This window comes from Bidens hawaiensis, unplaced genomic scaffold (genome assembly GCF_021521415.1).
Source record: "Bidens hawaiensis isolate Kalapana, Puna unplaced genomic scaffold, B.hawaiensis_p1.1 tig00020696_1, whole genome shotgun sequence".
In the NCBI taxonomy this organism is placed as follows: domain Eukaryota; kingdom Viridiplantae; phylum Streptophyta; class Magnoliopsida; order Asterales; family Asteraceae; genus Bidens; species Bidens hawaiensis.
Window position 1 is genome coordinate 68,371 of NW_027493183.1, and position 18,723 is coordinate 87,093.

The 18,723-nt window shown below is 38.2% G+C and overlaps 1 pseudogene; it reads left to right on the top strand.

Moving 5' to 3' along the window:
- Positions 1-16,995: 16,995 nt before the first annotated feature.
- On the top strand, positions 16,996-18,300 carry LOC143561505 (UDP-glucuronate 4-epimerase 5 pseudogene; annotated as a pseudogene).
- Positions 18,301-18,723: the final 423 nt, after the last annotated feature.

Here is an 18,723-nt window from a genome sequence, read left to right on the forward strand (position 1 = left end):
GTCACCCTTGTTCGCATAATGGCTTCCCGCAACCTTAAGCGTCGATCATCTAGCAGCAAGATAACCTCCCAGATTACCAAGCACTTGACAGCGGTCCTCCCTAATATCATGACCCAGATGCACCAGAACATCATAGCCAACGTTAAACCTCCTCCTCCCCCACCTTCAGCTCCCGTTGTAACCTACAAGAACTTTACTGATGCCAAACCTACCAAGTTTAATGGAACTCAAGGTGCCACTGCCCTACTTCAGTGGTACGAAAAGATGGAAAGCGTGTTTTACCAAATTGAATGTCCTGATGATAAGCGAACCCGATTCGCTACAGGTATGTTCGAGGAAGGCGCACTTACATAGTGGGTCAAGGAAAAGTCGACCCGTGGTGTTGAAGCTGCCATGTCCTTGCCATGGAACGAATTGAAGGATCTTATGACCCAAGAGTTTTGTCCTCCAAACGAGCTCATGAACTTGGAGGCTGAGTTTTGGAACCTCAAACAAGAGGGCGGTGAGCACTTGGCTTACACCACCCGTTTCAACGAGTTGAGCGTGCTAGTACCGCATCTTGTTACCCCTACCTCGTGTGCCATCGAGAAATACATTAGGGGACTACCAAGACAAATCCAAGATAGTGTCTTTAGTAGTTCGCCTAAGGAACTTGGCGATGCGATTAAACTAGCCGCAACCCTAACCGACAACCATGTCAAAGCCGGGACTTTGACATTAAAATCATCCAAGAAACCGATCGAAAGATCCGCGGCTGAACCCAAAGAACCCAAACCCGAATCATCCAAACCCGCATACTCCTCCCACAACCGCAACAAGAAACGCAAGAACTACGCGCTAACCCAACAACCCGCACCTTCAACCCAAGCCAACCCCATGCCACCTCTCAAGAAACCCTATGGCGGACCTTACCCATTTTGTAGCACCTGCCAACGTCACCATCCCGCCTATGCCTCTTGCCGACAATGCACCCGTTGCAACCGTTACGGACATCTTAGCCCCACTTGTCGTGAAACCACCATAGCGGCTCCCCCGAGGGCTGCTCAACCAAATCCCCGACCCGTGCCATATGCCCAACCCGTTAACCAAATGCGGGCTTGCTATAATTGTGGTGAACTTGGTCACTTTCGTAGTGCGTGTCCACGACTCGAAAACGTGAACACACTTCGGCTGGCTCCTCCCCCACAATTCCAGCTCCAAGCTTACCAAGCCTACCAAGCAATTCAGCCACAAGTTCCTCAATTTATGGCTAATCAAGCTCCACCACTGCTAGCTATTCAAGCACCTGCACTTCATGAGGCTCAAGCCGCTCAAGTCGCTCAAGCCGTTCAAGCTCCTCAAGATAACCGTGGGCGTGCTTTCATGATGAATGCCTACCAAGCGCAACAAAATGGCGATGTGGTGAACGGTACGTTTCCTGTAGATGACCACTTTGCTACCATTTTATTTGATACAGGTGCCGATATGAGTTTTGTGTCTTTTAAATTTGAGTCCTTGCTTGTTAAGCCCCGATCTAGACTTAAGAGCTCATACACCGTTGAAGTAGCGAATGGTAAATCCGTGACGATCGACTCTGTTATTCGAGGTTGCAAGATAAATCTTAATGGCCACACGTTCTCAATCGACCTCATCCCGATGCAATTGGGAAGTTCCGACATCATAATAGGCATGGATTGGTTGTCCTCTCACCGTGCCGAAATTGTTTACTTCGAGAAGATAATTCGTATTCCGATTGCCGATGGTCAAACCCTTTGTGTTATTGGTGAAAAGCCTTCTCCTTCGAGTCTTAACCTCATATCGTGTTTTCAAGCCCAAACATACTTGCGCAAGAAGTATGTAGCGTTCGTGGCTCACGTTGTTGAAAAGAAGGAGAAAAAGATTGAAGACATTCCGGTTGTTCGTGAGTATCCCGAAGTGTTTCCCGATGACGTTTCTGGTCTTCCTCCCGTTCGAGAAGTCGAGTTCCGCATCGATCTTGTGCCTGGTGCAACTCCGATTGCGAAGGCTCCTTACCGTCTTGCACCCTCCGAGATGCAAGAATTGTCTACCCAACTCCAAGAACTTTCAGAAAAAGGGTTCATTCGCCCTAGTTCGTCTCCATGGGGCGCACCCGTTTTGTTCGTCAAGAAGAAAGATGGTTCCTTCCGTATGTGTATCGACTACCGCGAGCTCAACAAGCTTACGGTCAAGAATCGTTACCCCTTGCCTCGCATCGACGATCTCTTCGATCAACTTCAAGGAGCTTCTTGCTTCTCCGAGATTGATCTTCGTTCGGGTTATCATCAACTACGCGTGCATGAAGATGATGTACCCAAGACCGCCTTTCGGACTCGATACGGACATTATGAGTTTAGGGTTATGCCCTTTGGGTTAACCAATGCACCCGCGGTATTCATGGACCTCATGAACCGCGTGTGCAAGCCATACTTAGACAAATTTGTGATTGTCTTTATTGATGATATCCTCATATATTCTAAGTCCAAAACTGAGCATACAAAGCACCTTCATTCCATCCTTGATCTCTTGAGGAAGGAACAATTTTACGCGAAGTTCTCGAAGTGTGAATTCTGGTTGAGCGAAATTCCTTTCTTGGGGCACATAGTAAACGAAAAAGGAATTCACGTTGACCCCACCAAGGTCGAAGCCATCAAGAATTGGAAGACTCCAACCTCTCCTACCGAAGTTCGTTCGTTTCTTGGTCTCGCGGGTTATTATTGTCGCTTCATCCTCAATTTTTCCAAGATCGCTTTGCCCCTGACCGCTTTGACTCACAAAGATAAGCCTTTCGTGTGGGGGCCAAAGCAAGATGAAGCATTCCAAACTCTCAAACGTATGCTTTGCGATGCGCCAATCCTTGCTCTCCACGAGGGCAACGAGGACTTTGTTGTCTATTGCGATGCTTCTAATCAAGGCCTCGGTTGTGTCCTTATGCAACGAGGTAAAGTCATCGCCTACGCTTCACGGAAACTCAAAGTTCATGAAAGGAATTACACGACGCATGATCTCGAGCTCGGTGCTGTGGTTTTTGCGTTAAAAATTTGGAGACATTACCTTTATGGCACAAAATGTGTGGTATTCATCGACCACAAGAGTTTTCAACACATTTTTGACCAAAAGGATTTAAATATGCGGCAACGTCGATGGGCCGTATTACTTATTGTTTACGACTGCGAAATTCGCTACCACCCCGGTAAAGCGAATGTTGTAGCCGATGCCCTTAGCCGAAAAACTCATGTGAAATCTATCTTGCTTCATAGTGTGACCGTCCAAACCGATCTCCAACTTCGAATCTTTGAAGCTCAACATGTCTCTGTCACCGAGGGTAATATGCACGACGAGATGTCTTGTGGCGCTGAGCTTCAACTCGAAACTAAGCGCAATGGTTTGTTGTATTACCTTAATCGTTTGTGGGTTCCCAATCGTGACGATCTTCGTACTTTCATCATGGATGAAGCTCATAAGTCGCGATATTCTATTCATCCCGGTGCGGATAAGATGTATTTCGACGTACGGTCCACATTTTGGTGGCCCGGTATGAAGAAAGACATTGCATTGTACGTCGCAAGGTGCCTTACTTGCGCTAAATTTAAGGCCGAGCATCAGCGACCATCTGGTTTACTCGTGCAACCGCACATCCCGATTTGGAAATGGGAAGATGTGACCATGGATTTCGTGTTTAAACTTCCAACCACTCGAAACCGCCACGATGGAATTTGGGTTATTGTTGACCGTTTGACTAAGTACGCGCGCTTCATTCCGATCAACGAAAAATTCTCGGTTGATCAACTCGCTCAAATCTATGTTCAACGTATCGTGTGTCGTCATGGTGTACCCTTGCGTATTATTTCCGATCGTGATAGTCGTTTTACTTCTCACTTTTGGTCATCTCTGCAAACCGCGTTGGGAACTCGTTTGGACCTTAGCACCGCCTATCATCCTCAAACCGATGGGAAATCCGAGCGGACGATTCAAACGCTTGAGGATATGCTTAGGTCTTGTGTTTTGGATTTTGGTGGAAACTAGGATTCTCATCTTCATCTGATTGAGTTCTCCTACAATAACAGTTTTCATACGAGCATCGGTATGGCTCCATTCGAAGCACTCTACGGTCGCAAGCGTCGTTCTCCGATTTGTTGGAATGAGATTGGTGAAACCCAAATCACCGGTCCCGAACTTGTCCAAGAGACCACTGATCGGATCGCGCAAATTCGACAAAATCTCTTAGCCGCTCGTAGTCGCCAAAAGAGCTATGCGGATAATCGTCGACGACCTCTCGAGTTTAATGTTGGTGATCGTGTTCTTCTCAAGGTATCTCCTTGGAAGGGTGTTGTTCGTTTCGGTAAGAAAGGTAAACTATCTCCTCGATATGTTGGACCTTTCAAAATCATCAATCGTGTTGGTAGCGTGGCCTATACTCTTGAACTTCCGCAAGAACTCGCGAATGTTCACCCGACATTTCATGTGTCGAATCTTAAGAAATGCTTAGCCGAGGAAAATCTCCACATACCACTTGACGAAGTGCGCATCGATGAATCTATGCACTTTGTCGAGAAGCCGGTGGAAATTATGGACCGCATGAACAAAGAGACCAAACGTAGCCGTATACCTTTGGTAAAGGTTCGTTGGGAATCCAAACGAGGCGCTGAATTTACTTGGGAGCGGGAAGACCAAATGCGAACCAAGTATCCCCATTTGTTTGATACGGATTCTTTAACCTAATTTCGGGACGAAATTTTCAAAAGTAGGGAATGCTGTGACATTCGTCAATTTTTTTGTTTCGTGTTCGTATTGTAAACCCGACCCGTTGGGTCGTTTCGATGTATTAAATATATTTTAATAAAGTTATTCCCGACATTTAATGTTCTTTATTCGTTGTTCGTTGTTATGTTTATAAATTCCCGAACCTTAATGTTAACCGAACCGCGCGAGTAAAACGCGTAAATAATCCAAAACCGAAGACCTTATAATATAAAGTTTGGGCAAAAAGTGTAAACTCTAAAAACATATTATAGCTTAAAAGATATTAAACATCATTTAAAATGTTTATGAAACTGCATGGTCTAAAGTGTAAATAATATTTACATTATATTATTAAATTAACCCAAACCCTACCCGCCCCCCCCCCCCCCTTCCTGCCCCGTTTTTCCGGCCACCCTACGGCCGCCGGAATCGGCGCCGGAGGTAACCCAAACACCACCAAACTTCGTCATTTTAACCACATAAACATGTAAACGCGTTTCTCTGTCAATATAAAACATTAACCAACAAGTTAATTGCGTTTATTCGCCGTAAATAGACCTGTAATCGTCGCCGGAAATCACGGATTCACCATTAATGCAAATATCGCGTATACGCTCCACCCCGTAGTATAAATAGATGCCCAAGCTTCATTACAACTCGCTCATTCCTCTCAATCCCCCTCTAATACACTGAGTAATCTGTAATTGGGAATTCCTATAAAATTCTTTTCCGGCAACTGGGTTTCGGCCAAATCTTAACATCTAAAGGTAATTGATATATGCTTTTTAATGTCATTACACCAATAAACAAAACCCCTAAACTAATTAAAACGAACATGAAACAGATTCCTCAATTGAAATATTAGGGTTCATGTTCTTATGATGAAGAAGATGAATCTGAAATACTACACATATATATATTTTCTTATACCCAAGATGAATTGATCTTGTAGTCCAACTGGTTAAACTCGTACATCATAACCATGAGACCCGGGTTCGAAACCCGGGTCATGCGTTTTTGTTTTGGTCCAATAACTATTATTAACATTATTATCAAAATCATTTAAACTGTTACTATATTTAAAGAATGGAAACCATAACCTTAACGAATAGAAGACCCAGACCAGTTGGTTAACACTATAAACCCGTATCACCGAGACCCGGGTTCGAAACCCGGGTCAGACATATGCTTTTTTCTTTTTATTAATTCAGTTTAATCAATTAACGATTTTAATCATTTAAAAATCATAATAAATTTATAAAAACCTTTTTAAATTAAATAAAAATTATGTAAATTAACTATAAAATATATCTCACCATTTTACATATAAAAATCAAGTTTCTCGTTTTCATAAGTCGTTATTAAAAATCGTGTAATAATCGCAAAGTAAACTTTAATTCTCTAAAAATCGTTTTGTTAAAGCAACAATTATATTTTCGACTTGTAAACAATAGTTCAAGCTTTTCGAACATATAAACTTTGTTTTCTCGCCATTAAAGTGCTTAAATTGTACTAATAACCAAGTCATCGTTAAAACATAAATAATAATATAATAATGTAAGAGCCATAAGATTCGTAATAAAATTATAAAATAATAACTAAATTCTAAAAATTATTCGTGCAATTAATCAACTTTAGAATTCCGTTAGAATAGCTGTTAAAAGTCGTGTTTATTCTTATTTATAGTTCATACGGATTGACCGATTCGGTTTCCTTTGCCGCCTTCAAGTTATTCTTATTTCTTTTTCACTACAACTACTAAGGTGAGTTTTTTCACCACCCCTTTTTTAATGTTTTAATGTTTTGGGGGTAGCATATGTATCCTTATAAAGATTCAAGTATTATTTCTTCTATTACAAAACTACAATTCGTATATGGACTTGTGTGTTACTTGTAATACTTGCACGGATATTACTTGCACGATTGGGAAGCCTCATTAAGTATGATCATACGCCCCCCTTTGCACTCTGGTCCGTTTGTATTGAGTGGAAAAGGGCCTCATTATCCAAGTACGTTGGTTGTTACCAATTGGAAAGGACCTTACTTGCGCGATTATCCAAGTACATTGGTTGTACCAACTGGAAAGGACTTACTTGCTCGTTTATCACATGTCTATGAATTGTATGGTTTTTATGTACGTATTTAAACTGTGGAAACTCACCAGCTATATTTATAGCTGACCATATTTTATACATATGTTACAGGTACCGTGATTAGAGGTTGAAGTATTTAAGACACTTAGATTACTTAGGGTATTTCAATAAAAGAACTATTGTTATGATTATGTTTTGGTTTGAACTTGTATTGTTACTTTCGAACTTGTGTTACTTGGCTTATTAAATGAATTAATGTTAATTTGGTCACTTAATAGTGTCAGGTGTGTTTGAGCAATCTGTACGTCACACTCGGGCGTTTCCGCTTAAGCCGGGGTGTTGCATGCATAGCTACATGTGAAGAGAAAAAATATGTTCTGTTACTTTTATACTCCTTTTCTTTTAGTCCTCACTTGACACACGCCAATTAATTATATTTTCTCACACTTTTCCTTTTTGTTAACCTTTTTACAATAACTTAACCCTCTAAGTATATACTATTTTATATTACAAAACAATTGAAATACACGTGAGTTTTTTTATTTTAAAAGTTTTACAACCTTTTATTTATATGCTACAATACTTAATGTATTTATATTTTAAATAAATAAAAAATTTTAAAAGTGTAAAATGAGATTTTACTCACTATTTGTCTATCACACTATATTCAATTCACTACATTGAATCCACCATAGTATTTAATATTCATTAATTTGTTGAATCTCATATTTTAAATTCAAATATATTTTATTCAATTTTCATTTAATAATGTGTTTGGTATTTGAGAATACGTACTGGTCGGGTCGGGCAGCATGTCACGTCAAAACAGGTTACATAAAAGGTTATTTTGGTTCGAGTCAAAATGAGTTTATGACAAAAAAAAAATTAAGGTCAGAATGAGTTTAGGTAGAATTATTCGTCTATTGTTAGTACATTTAGAATTTAGAGTGATATGAAAAATATCTTCGTATACACATGTTGATCATGTTAAAAACCCTTTGGTGCAAGCTCAATTGCTAGTTAGAGCTATAATACTAAAGGGAAGACGTATACATTGATTTTGTTGTTATTGTTGTGAGATCTTCTATCTTTGCATAGATCTTGTGTTTCTCATTTTCCATCTTCATTCTCCATCTTTGTTACAAGTTTATTGTGGTTTTAATTTTTAAAACTCTCCATTCACTGATTGTATTTGTTTCGCTTTCTAAAACCATAAAATCACGCATAATATGATAATTTTGAAAGATAATCGATACAAAATAAAACTACGAGAATGCTACACTTATATCTTTTGTTTATAATTTCACTACGTGAAGTTGTTTTTCTAACCTCTATGTATGTGTTTATGCGATTTTATATATTTTTCAATTTTAAATATGTTATTTTTAATGCAATACTAATAGTAATATATATTTTTATTAACTTATAGTTATTTAATTAATATATAAATCACATTTTATGTGAAATAAATAGGACCGAAAATAGGAATATGTGAATGGAGGATCGTGCTTTATGATATTGTATTGCTTTGTCTCTTAACTAGAGGATAATGCCGAGAAGTTAAAAGAAAAGTGATATTATTTTTGGGACAAAAGAGGTCAAAGATGGTAAAAGTGGTTTCAAAAGTAGTCAACTCACTTAACCTTGTGAAGGTGGGGCTTAAATGCTTAATGGCACTGTATACACCTGATTATTTGAGTTTTCTTATTTTAAAACATAATTTTTAATGTACTATTTCGAAAACACCATAGTTTAAAGAAAAAAAAATTAGTTGGTTTAAGTTTAATTTTGTTTTATTATAAAATCTCTCGAGAGTACATTTGCACGTTCGAATGTGTTGCTGCATTATGGATGAAGTGAACTTGTCAATTTTTCTTTGCATTTGATTCTTGAGCATTCTATCATCATGCAGAACGGTTGATCCGTGGGTCTACTTTTTAGTATTACAGATGACTGGTAGTTTGAGATGTCCCATGGGCAATCGTTGGTATGGTCCCATAGTACCAACTAACGTCAATCGTACTACATGTTTGTAAGAGAATGCAAGTTTGGGTCAGTGCATTCAACTATTGATCCTTTTTGGTTGATAAAGATGTTTAGGAAGTTGATTTTTAACACATAAGTGACGATAAGCTATATATGTATATTTTGATAAAATAAGTGAACTTTAATTAGGTACGTATGATTGTTCTAATTAGGTATTTTTTATTTTGTTTGACCTCTTTAGTGTCTTCATAAGCAAGTCATATTGTGTTTCACAAATTTTGGACATTTTGCTTAGTATTGTAGAGTTTAATATTTCATTAAATTGAACATTTATATTTAACTTTGATATCTGAAGAAAAATAGTTTTACTTTTTATTGCCACTTGATAAGTAGATTATTAATTATAGCAGATGACAAATACCACATATGCAACAAGAGTACAAGTAATTAATGTAACGGATGGAGAATACAACACATGATCAAGCAGAATAAATGAGTGCTGATTACAAATTTGTACCAGACAATCTGGCGCACACAAAAAAGAGTTGATTTTTACCAACAATAATATGATTTCAACAAAACTTCATTAGGATTGAGAAAAACTTGTTTTGTAAATTCTAGATAAGGAAATATTCGTGGGTGTGTACAAACAAAAAATATGTACAGTTAACAAAATCAATAAGATACAAATGAAATATTTGTATAAGAATAAAATGTACGAAAACTACAAAAGTGAATAGTAGATAAATAATTATGTGAAATGTAATTCATTTATTTCTGTGTTGATTATCTCTGAGACTAGAAGCATCACTATGCTATGATGCTATGTTGGTCCTATGTTTTGGTAGTATTTATGAATTTTACTCCACGTGTGATTTAATTAAAATTCACTTAATTCCAATTCCATCTGTTGTTAACCAAAATGGTGGATGGAATGAATTGTTTGATAAACTCATAAAAGTGTATTGAGTTTTACTAATATGTCAGGTTACTAGACAAAATTTACGAAGGTATTTAAGTTTCTTGAGTGTAGATACTCTTTTTAGAACCTTAATAAATAAACCTAGTATTCAGTGTCCGCTTTGAAGGAGGGCAGGGTGGTCAACTGACTTTGGCTAAAACCTTTTAAAATTAAAAAAAAAATCTTTATTTTTTAAGCATAAAAATGTATTTTTAATATTTAAACTCAATTACTTAACTCATTTAAGCCTATTTATATATATAAAAAAAATTTATTTGTGCACAACCTAAATAATAATCAAGTAAGCCCATTTGAAAATTTAATTGTTTAAATCCAACAAAAAAACCTTTTATTTAAGACCTAAATTTTGTTTTCACCTTCGGCCAAAAAAATTATAACAATTCTCGGAGACGGCCATTCCCGTATCCAAACAACATACAGATGAAGAACGTCAAACCTTTTAGGTCGAATCTGTTATCTTTCAAGTGCAAAGTTAGTATGATGTTATAGAAATAACAGAATATAAGTTACATGATTGATTATTTTATAAAATGTAAATGAATTTATTAAAAGGAGTTACTTTAACTGATGTACATATTTTTCTATCTGACATTACAACATGTCAATACAACCGTGTGCTAATACATTAATCAGTAGAGGATTTAGTTTATGATTTTAATTAAGAGTGTGTATTTAAGTTATATTCAATATTTACTAAAGAGGGCTCACGTGGTAAACCGTGATCAACTGATGGTGATGCAGTGGTCGTGTGGCCCGTGGTAGACAGATTGATTCAGTGTCGGAAATTCAATTTGTCTCGTTGTTGCAGGCAAACCACTTTAATGCGGTAACCACAAGTATTTCTACTTAAAAACCATTAAAACCACCTTTTCTAATGGTAATTTGTATAAATATAAACACAGTTTTAAGGTGGAAAAAAAGAAAAAAAGGTTACCAACAACTTACAATGTTACAAGTAAGGAAATTTTTTTTTTTGAGTTCTATGAGTTCTATCATGTTCATTGGATTACATCGAAACAGAAGGCAAGCGGGCAATAAGCTGCGTCGCTACTCCTTTTTGAATCGCAAAACCCAATCTTTTAAAAACTATATTTGCTGATCTTGGAGTCATAACATTACTATGCATGACCCGCTGAACACGGGTAAGTAGCTCCACAGCTTCAGACGTGAGGAAACCAAAAGTGTCAAAAGCAAAAGGAATAAATACATGTTGGTTGTCAAGACACGCCTTTTCATGTTTTGCCACCTTACCTGAAGCAGCTTTTAATGCGGCTTGACCGACCGCGAAACCACTACTCCCTAAGCCCACCAAAGGAGAAACCACTGTTAGATCCACACACACATGTTTCCCTCCTATCCATCCAAACACCAAAATGTCAGCCGGTCGAAGAGATGATCATCCCTCCAACGGGTCAGTCAGGAAATTCACAGGTGCTTCTTTCTTAACAGAAATTCCAGCTCACCTGAATATATCAAAGAGCACATCCCTAACCAGATCGTATCGGTACTTGAACCCTGGGAGCTCTTTACAGTGCACCGCGTGCTCCCCATATGAGTCTAAACACGCTTTACGACAAACAGGACATATCTCATCAACCGAAAATAGAGGAATCATAAGGCGATACTTAAGGATACTACGATACTCCACTGGAGACATATGCTGGCCAAACCCATCTATAGAGATAGCAAGAAGAAAATCTTGAGCATGTGGTGCTTGTAGACACTCAAAAATGGCTTTTTGTCTGCTTGTCATGTTAAAGTGTGACTCCATGTCGTGAACAATTTTACTAAAAAGAGTGCTCGCCAATGCATGCTGGGCTTTAGAGGGGGCGGTCTCTTTGTTAGAGAAACTGCTAAAATCGAAGCTTGGAATCATATCACGAAGACAAGCCAGAGCACAAGAATAATCAGAATCTATCCCACATATACCACTGTCTCGCAAAATGTGATCCTGAAGCACCCACGATTGGGCTCTCGAGGCCACAAACGCATAAGAGGAAGCCTCTACTGCCGAATACAACCCCAAACCCCCATTCTTAATGGGTAAGGAAGCAAGTCGCCATTGGAGGTCTCCAAAGAAAGGAAAATTGAAACATACACCATTTGCGCCAAATAATAGATGTATCATTTACTCTACTTTTCTCCCATAAATACCCCAAACTTTTTGGTGTCTTTGATAATTGATTGAATGGTTGCTTCCTTGTTTTATTTTGTGCTTTCCAAATGCACCAACACGTCGCCCTTGATATCGCCTTTATAACCTTCCTTCTCCTTTTGCATCCCGAGAAAACTTGTATCTAAGATGTCCTTTAAGGAAAAGGTGAATATTGGTTCGATCTTGTAGTATTACTAATCATGATCATAACCATATTTACAAGTTCACAAGAAACTAGTAGGTGGTCAGCCGCCTCATCTTGCAACTCCCACAAGGAGCATTGGCTTGAAGGAACATGCATATTTCTTTTTAATTGTGCTCCATGCGTTGTTCTCTCAGGTATTGCTCACCAGTTGAAAACATTTATATAGACAGGCGTCCAATTGTTTCAATCATGACGAGATTTCTCTCTATGTTGCACATATTATGATCTACTGTGCATGCTTGGTGACGATCTCTTGAGCGGCATAAGCCCTGCCGTGTGCGTCGACAAGTTCTTCGTTGATCTTCTTGCACACGGCCTGCAACTCCTTGTAGCGTTCAGTGCGCTCTCGGACAGTCTCCATTTATATAGTCATATCCTTATATTTATAGTTGTATTTTGTATTTTTATCATGGGCCTCTCTAGTATCATCCTTACATTTTTCTTTCAATAATTTTTATGAAAGACCCGACACTATTATAAACGTCACTTGTTTTATAAAAATATTAATTTTATGTTATAAACATTTTGGTTTTATAGAAATGTTCAAGTCTTAAAATACTTGGTTTAATAAACACTACACTTTTTATAAAATGTAGTTTAGGATTTAAAAGACTTTGTCAAGTGATTTTCATTGTATACCTTTTGGTGTTTACCAATATTTCTCGCCTTAATATCACTTGATATTTTGTTTCTTCTCGATCTTTAGATGGTTGACACACAGTCTAGCCTTAGCATTGAAAGTGGACTTTTCTTTACCTTGTGCAATTTTGGAACAAGGTTAGAACATAAAACATTACAGTCAATCTATGGTCTCCATGATAGATCGTGGGACTATTGTGCACTTCTGTAAAGTCTTATTTTAAGCTCTTTGTTGTGCATAATACATGATAAGCACGAGGCTTCTTCTATTTTTTAAACTTGGAAGTGTAACTTCGCGTTTGATGTCAAAAAGAAAAGAAAAGGTGGGAATGAGATTAACCAAGTGATGTGATCTAGCCCGCCTGATGTTCTTGTCTTTTTTCAGCCCATATTAACAAACTGGGAAATTACTTCTAGCCCAAAATACTTGTAGCCCAAATATAATTTAACATATATCGGTAAATTATGATGTTTGGAATTGGGTCTGCTTGGCAAAACCAGCTAAAAACGTATCTAATTTCGGTTAATCCTATTACAAATTATATTATCTTTATCCAGATATTTGTACAATTAATTAGATAGAGGTACTTTTATTCAAATAATTCTATCTAATGTTATAAATACCTATCACAAATCCTATGTGTCACCCTCTCATTGTTTCGCACCTTCTCTCAAACCATTAAATTGTTTGATTTGTGATATGAGGCTTCTCGTACGTTTGACCCGAATTCGCAGGTAGGGATGTCATCAAATCTGGATGGCCAGATAGTTTTTAAATGACTTATAGCATGTCATATATTTGTGAAACCTTTTCATAATCAAACAACAATTTTTGCAGATCATGGGTTTCACCAAACCTGGATATCCCTTAAACGGGTTATAATAATTCATTTATTTGTAAAATAACCCCTTAATCATCAAAACAATAATTTTTGCGGGTCATGGATCTCATCAAACCCGGATAGCCCTTAAACATGTTATAACATTTCATTTATTTGTGAAACATTTTCATCATCAAAGCCTAAATTTAATTTCTCTGCTCTGCATGCCCTCTGTCGCCGGTCTATCTGTAACACCCCGACCAAAGGCGGATTATACATCGGGGCGCCACATATTGTTTCATTACTCGTGACACTATTGGGTGTCAATATTTAATAAATATATTCATTCACGCATGCGCAACGTATACCTAAATAAACCAACATAAATCAATATATTAAAAATCAAAATATTCGAACAGCAATAACTTGTCTTGATACATTTTAAATCTAGGTCCAAAAGTAAAAACGTCCTATGTATCCACAAGCTCCAAAACAGCTACTGCAAACCTGAACATGTGTTAAAATAAACGTCAAACACTTGCGTGTTGGTGAGAAATCAAGTTTAATACAATACATAGATAACAATAAATCTGCGCGCAACACGTGTATGTCTGGTGTTTAACAAGGGTGTAATCAGATTGTGATCAAGCCTAAATAGATCATAGCTCATAGTTCATAGTTCAATCCGTGCTCCCAATTGAGCACAAAAACGAGAAAACATCTGTGCAAGTGTAAACAAAGAAAACCGTAAACGATAGGTCTCCCGTGTTCATCTAATGGATCCATGAAAACTGCGGAATAGGCCGAACAAAGCGGTTAATGATACACACATACAAATAAACAGCCAAGTAAACGTCCTCAACACATGGGATACTGCGCGACTAAAGTTCATAAACAAGTTTAAGACTCTAAGTTTGTACGAACACATGAACATCCCAAAACATTAAAAATAAAAAGGGATTAGGTACGAGATTACTCACTTGATAAACGATGCGGTGTAAGATAAAGCAAGAACCAACTTTAAACAAGCACAAGTTAACCTATAATTAAAGATTATTGTTTTAACGATCTGTTTTAAGTCTTGATATAAGTTAGCATAATTAAATTATTATATATAATATATATATTACCGGAAAAGCAGGACAGAACAGGGAGGAAGACGGAGGCAGAGAGGGAGGCGGCAGAGAGCAAGGAAAACATGAGAGATTAAGTGTTTTGTGTGTGTAGTGTTATGAAAATATTATTATTATTTATAGGAAAACCCTAGGAGACATAATCCCTAGAAAAGGGGAAAGGATCTTTAACATGATCAAGCAAAAGATATCAAAAAGCATAAGAATCCAAAAGCAAAAGATATGGAAAGATATGGCAGCTGCAGAGGCAAGATAAAGCTGACAGGGAACAGTAAAAGCATGGGCGGATCAGATAAAGGTTCTGGTCAAGCATGGCAAAAGCAGATCTCAAAAGATAATGTCAGTCACTTTTTCTGCCAACCAATGGGGTTGGTGCGCATGCTGCGCCAAAAGTGGCTTTTCAGACATAAAGCAGATTAGGTCAACAGCTCAAAAGATAAGACAACACAAAAGCAAATAGCTAGATTAAACAGAAGAAAACTCAAAGGGTTCAGCGCGAGAAGGCTAAGGCGCGAAGGCAGACACAGAAGGTCAAGAGAGCGCGAGCGCGAAGGCAGACAGAACCAACCTTAACGCGTCGCGGAAAGAACTACATTTCTAAGCGCGCCGCGGGAAGAATCACATTTCTTAGCGCGCCGCGGGAGGAACTAAAATTCCTAGCGCGCCGCGGGAAGAACTATAATTCTTCGCGCGTCGAGGGATGAACTACGATACTTAGCGCGCTGCGAGAAGAACTACAATCCTTAGCGCGTCGCGGGAAGAACTACCGTTCTTAGCGCGCTGCGAGAAGAATTACAATTCTTAGCGCGCTGCGAGAAGAGTTCGTCTCGCGTATCGCAGGAACAGATGGTCTTCGCGCAGGCTTCCTTGTAAGGAGTCTGGCGCGTGGAGCTGCGCAGACAACCTTAGGCGGGAAGAAACAAAGGACAAAAATAAGGGGGAAACAAGGCTTAAGGGCGGGACGGCGACAAGAGGGAAAAGAAGGCGGAAAGAGAGAAGAAGAGGGACGGGACGGCGGAAAGGAAAAGAGAGGAAGAGGAGGGAAGGAAAATATTATTATTATTAAAAAAATAAAGTATAAGTATAAATAAATATTAAATCATAAAAGAAAGAGATCGGATCAGAGAAACGGGTACCTGGGTCGGGTCGGATCGGGGCAGATGTCACACTATCCTCACCATCACTAACTTCTGATTACCACCCATCATCATCAACATTCACTCTCATGCAACAACCACTATCGTCACCTACGTCAACCACCCATTTTTCATAAGACAAATATTTGTGTTTATGTTTGTTCATTTAAAAAAAATAACATGTTCGTGTTCAATTTTCTTCGTTAGTTAAACACCTTAAATAAATACACATCTTAATTGAAAGATGCCAAACTTTAAAAAATATAATAAACGTAACAAACAAATACATATGTATCAAATCAAAATAAAATTACATTAATAAAATAAAACAAATAATTAAAAAATATAAAATAGCAAAACGATTTGAAAAAAAAACTTAAATAAATCCCCATAACACGTGAAACTCAAACTAGTGCATGTACAATTGTATGTGTTTAAGTGGGCATTGGATAATCCTTTAGATACTAAAATAAATAAACTATTTCTTACAAATTTGATAAACTAAAATAATAGTTGACTTACAATTAAATAGTTATGGGTCTCGACTCACTTGCGACAAAGGATAAAATAGATGGAAAAGCCATTTGCTTTAAAAAAAAATAGTTGAATAAAAACATCTTTTTGGTTTTCTAAATAAAGTAAACAAGAATAATTGTTTTCATGAGCATTTTGATTGTATAAATTATCATAAATAGCATTTAATAAAATCCATAAACATAAAATTAAAATTCTAACCATTTTGAATGAGTTTATTTAACACTAGTTTCCATCTATGTGTAAACAATCCCATACAACTTGTCATGGTATACATCCACATCGTCCCAAATTAGCCCCAAAATATTTATTATGGATACAACCATTATACAAAGAAATATTCTGTTTTAGAAACCTGATTATTTTATTCATCATTTCAAATTAATACGTTAAAGTTACATTTTTTTAACAATTTTATATATTATTGTAATTTGACTTAAAAGAAAAACCCTTTTTCACTTTTGCAGTTTTCATTTTATTTTCTCATATTCCCAACATGCACTCTTCTTCTTCTGTAACCAAATAACCATCTTCTTCAATCTCAATCTCCAAACCCCACAATTCAAAAACCATGACCGCATTAAAACCGATCCTCAATCACATCGATAACCTCCCGTCACACGCCGGAAAACTCAAACCCATGAAACCATCAGTCTTCTACATCCACCACCACCGCCTCCGGTTCACCACCTGTTCACCCAAATGCGCACTCTGGTGGCTCATACTCCTATCCTTAATCATCATGCTCTTCTTCCTGTCGCCCACGTACCGCACTGCCACGTCATCCGCCCTATCACATTACGAAACCCAGATCAAATCATCCGCTAAACCCATCTCCGGCAGAACCCACGTCGTCCTCGTCACCGGCGCCGTGGGCTTCGTCGGCGCTCACGCCTCCGTCGCGTTAAAACGCCGCGGCGACGGCGTCGTCGGATTGGATAATTTCAACAAGTATTATGACGTCACGTTAAAATACTCACGCAAAACGGAGCTTTTAGACCGGGTCGGAGTATTCGTAATTAAAGGGGATATAAACGACGCCGTTTTGCTAAATGAACTGTTTGAATTAGTCCGGTTCACTCACGTCTTGCATCTCGCCGCTCAAGCCGGAGTCAGGTACGCCATGGTAAACCCTAACTCGTACATCCGATCCAACATTGACGGCTTCGTTAACCTTCTAGAAGCCGCGAAGTCAGCGGTCTCACCGCCGGCCATCGTCTGGGCGTCTTCTAGCTCCGTTTACGGACTCAATTCCAAAGTCCCGTTCTCCGAATCCGACCGTACGGACTCTCCGGCGAGCCTCTACGCCGCCACGAAGAAAGCCGGTGAAGCAATTGCGCACGCGTATAATCATATTCACGGGCTATCCATCACCGGATTGAGATTCTTCACTGTGTACGGACCGTACGGACGTCCGGACATGGCTTACTTCTTTTTCACGAATAATATAATTAACAGAAAGCATATTTCAGTATTTGAAGGACTGAACCACGGGACAATCGCTAGGGATTTTACGTACATTGATGATGTGGTGAGCGGGTGTTTATCCGCGATTGATACCGCGAGTAAGAGTACTGGGAATGGGAGGAATAAGAAGAAGGGCGAGGCGCAATTTAGGATTATTAATTTGGGGAATACGTCGCCGGTTTCGGTTAATAAGATGGTTAGGATATTGGAGAAGTTGTTGAAGGTGAAGGCGAAGAAGAAGGTGGTGTTGATGCCTCGTAATGGTGACGTGCCTTTGACGCATGCGGATATAAGTTTAGCGCGAAGGGAGCTTGGGTATAAGCCGAGTGTCGATTTGGAGACCGGGTTGAGGAGGTTTGTGAAGTGGTATATTGAGTATTATGATGTTAAGAAGAAGAGTTCTTGGTGATGGTGAAAGTGAATAATAGTTGGAAGGAAAGTTAAGGTTTATGCATGGATTATTTGTTTGTTATAAGCTTATAATTGTTATGGTGTTTTAATTTCAAAACTAAAGTGGTTGTATGGTTGAACTAAAGTTTTATTTTATCATCATTGTGTTATTTGTTTCATTAGGATTACACTACACTATGGTTGAACTAAAATCATGAAAGTGGTCATTTTGTAGGTTGTATACGTCTATGGTTATGTCGAGATCTATTTTAAGCATATAGTCATGACTCATGACTAGCAAGACAATTTGGTATATCTATTTTGACACGCGTGTGTTATTTACGATATGTTGATGTATTAGTTTTTACACATGTATTATTTAAAATGGGGAGCCAAAAGTTGTGGAGGCACCAAACTTGTGATGAAATATGTGGGTTGCTTG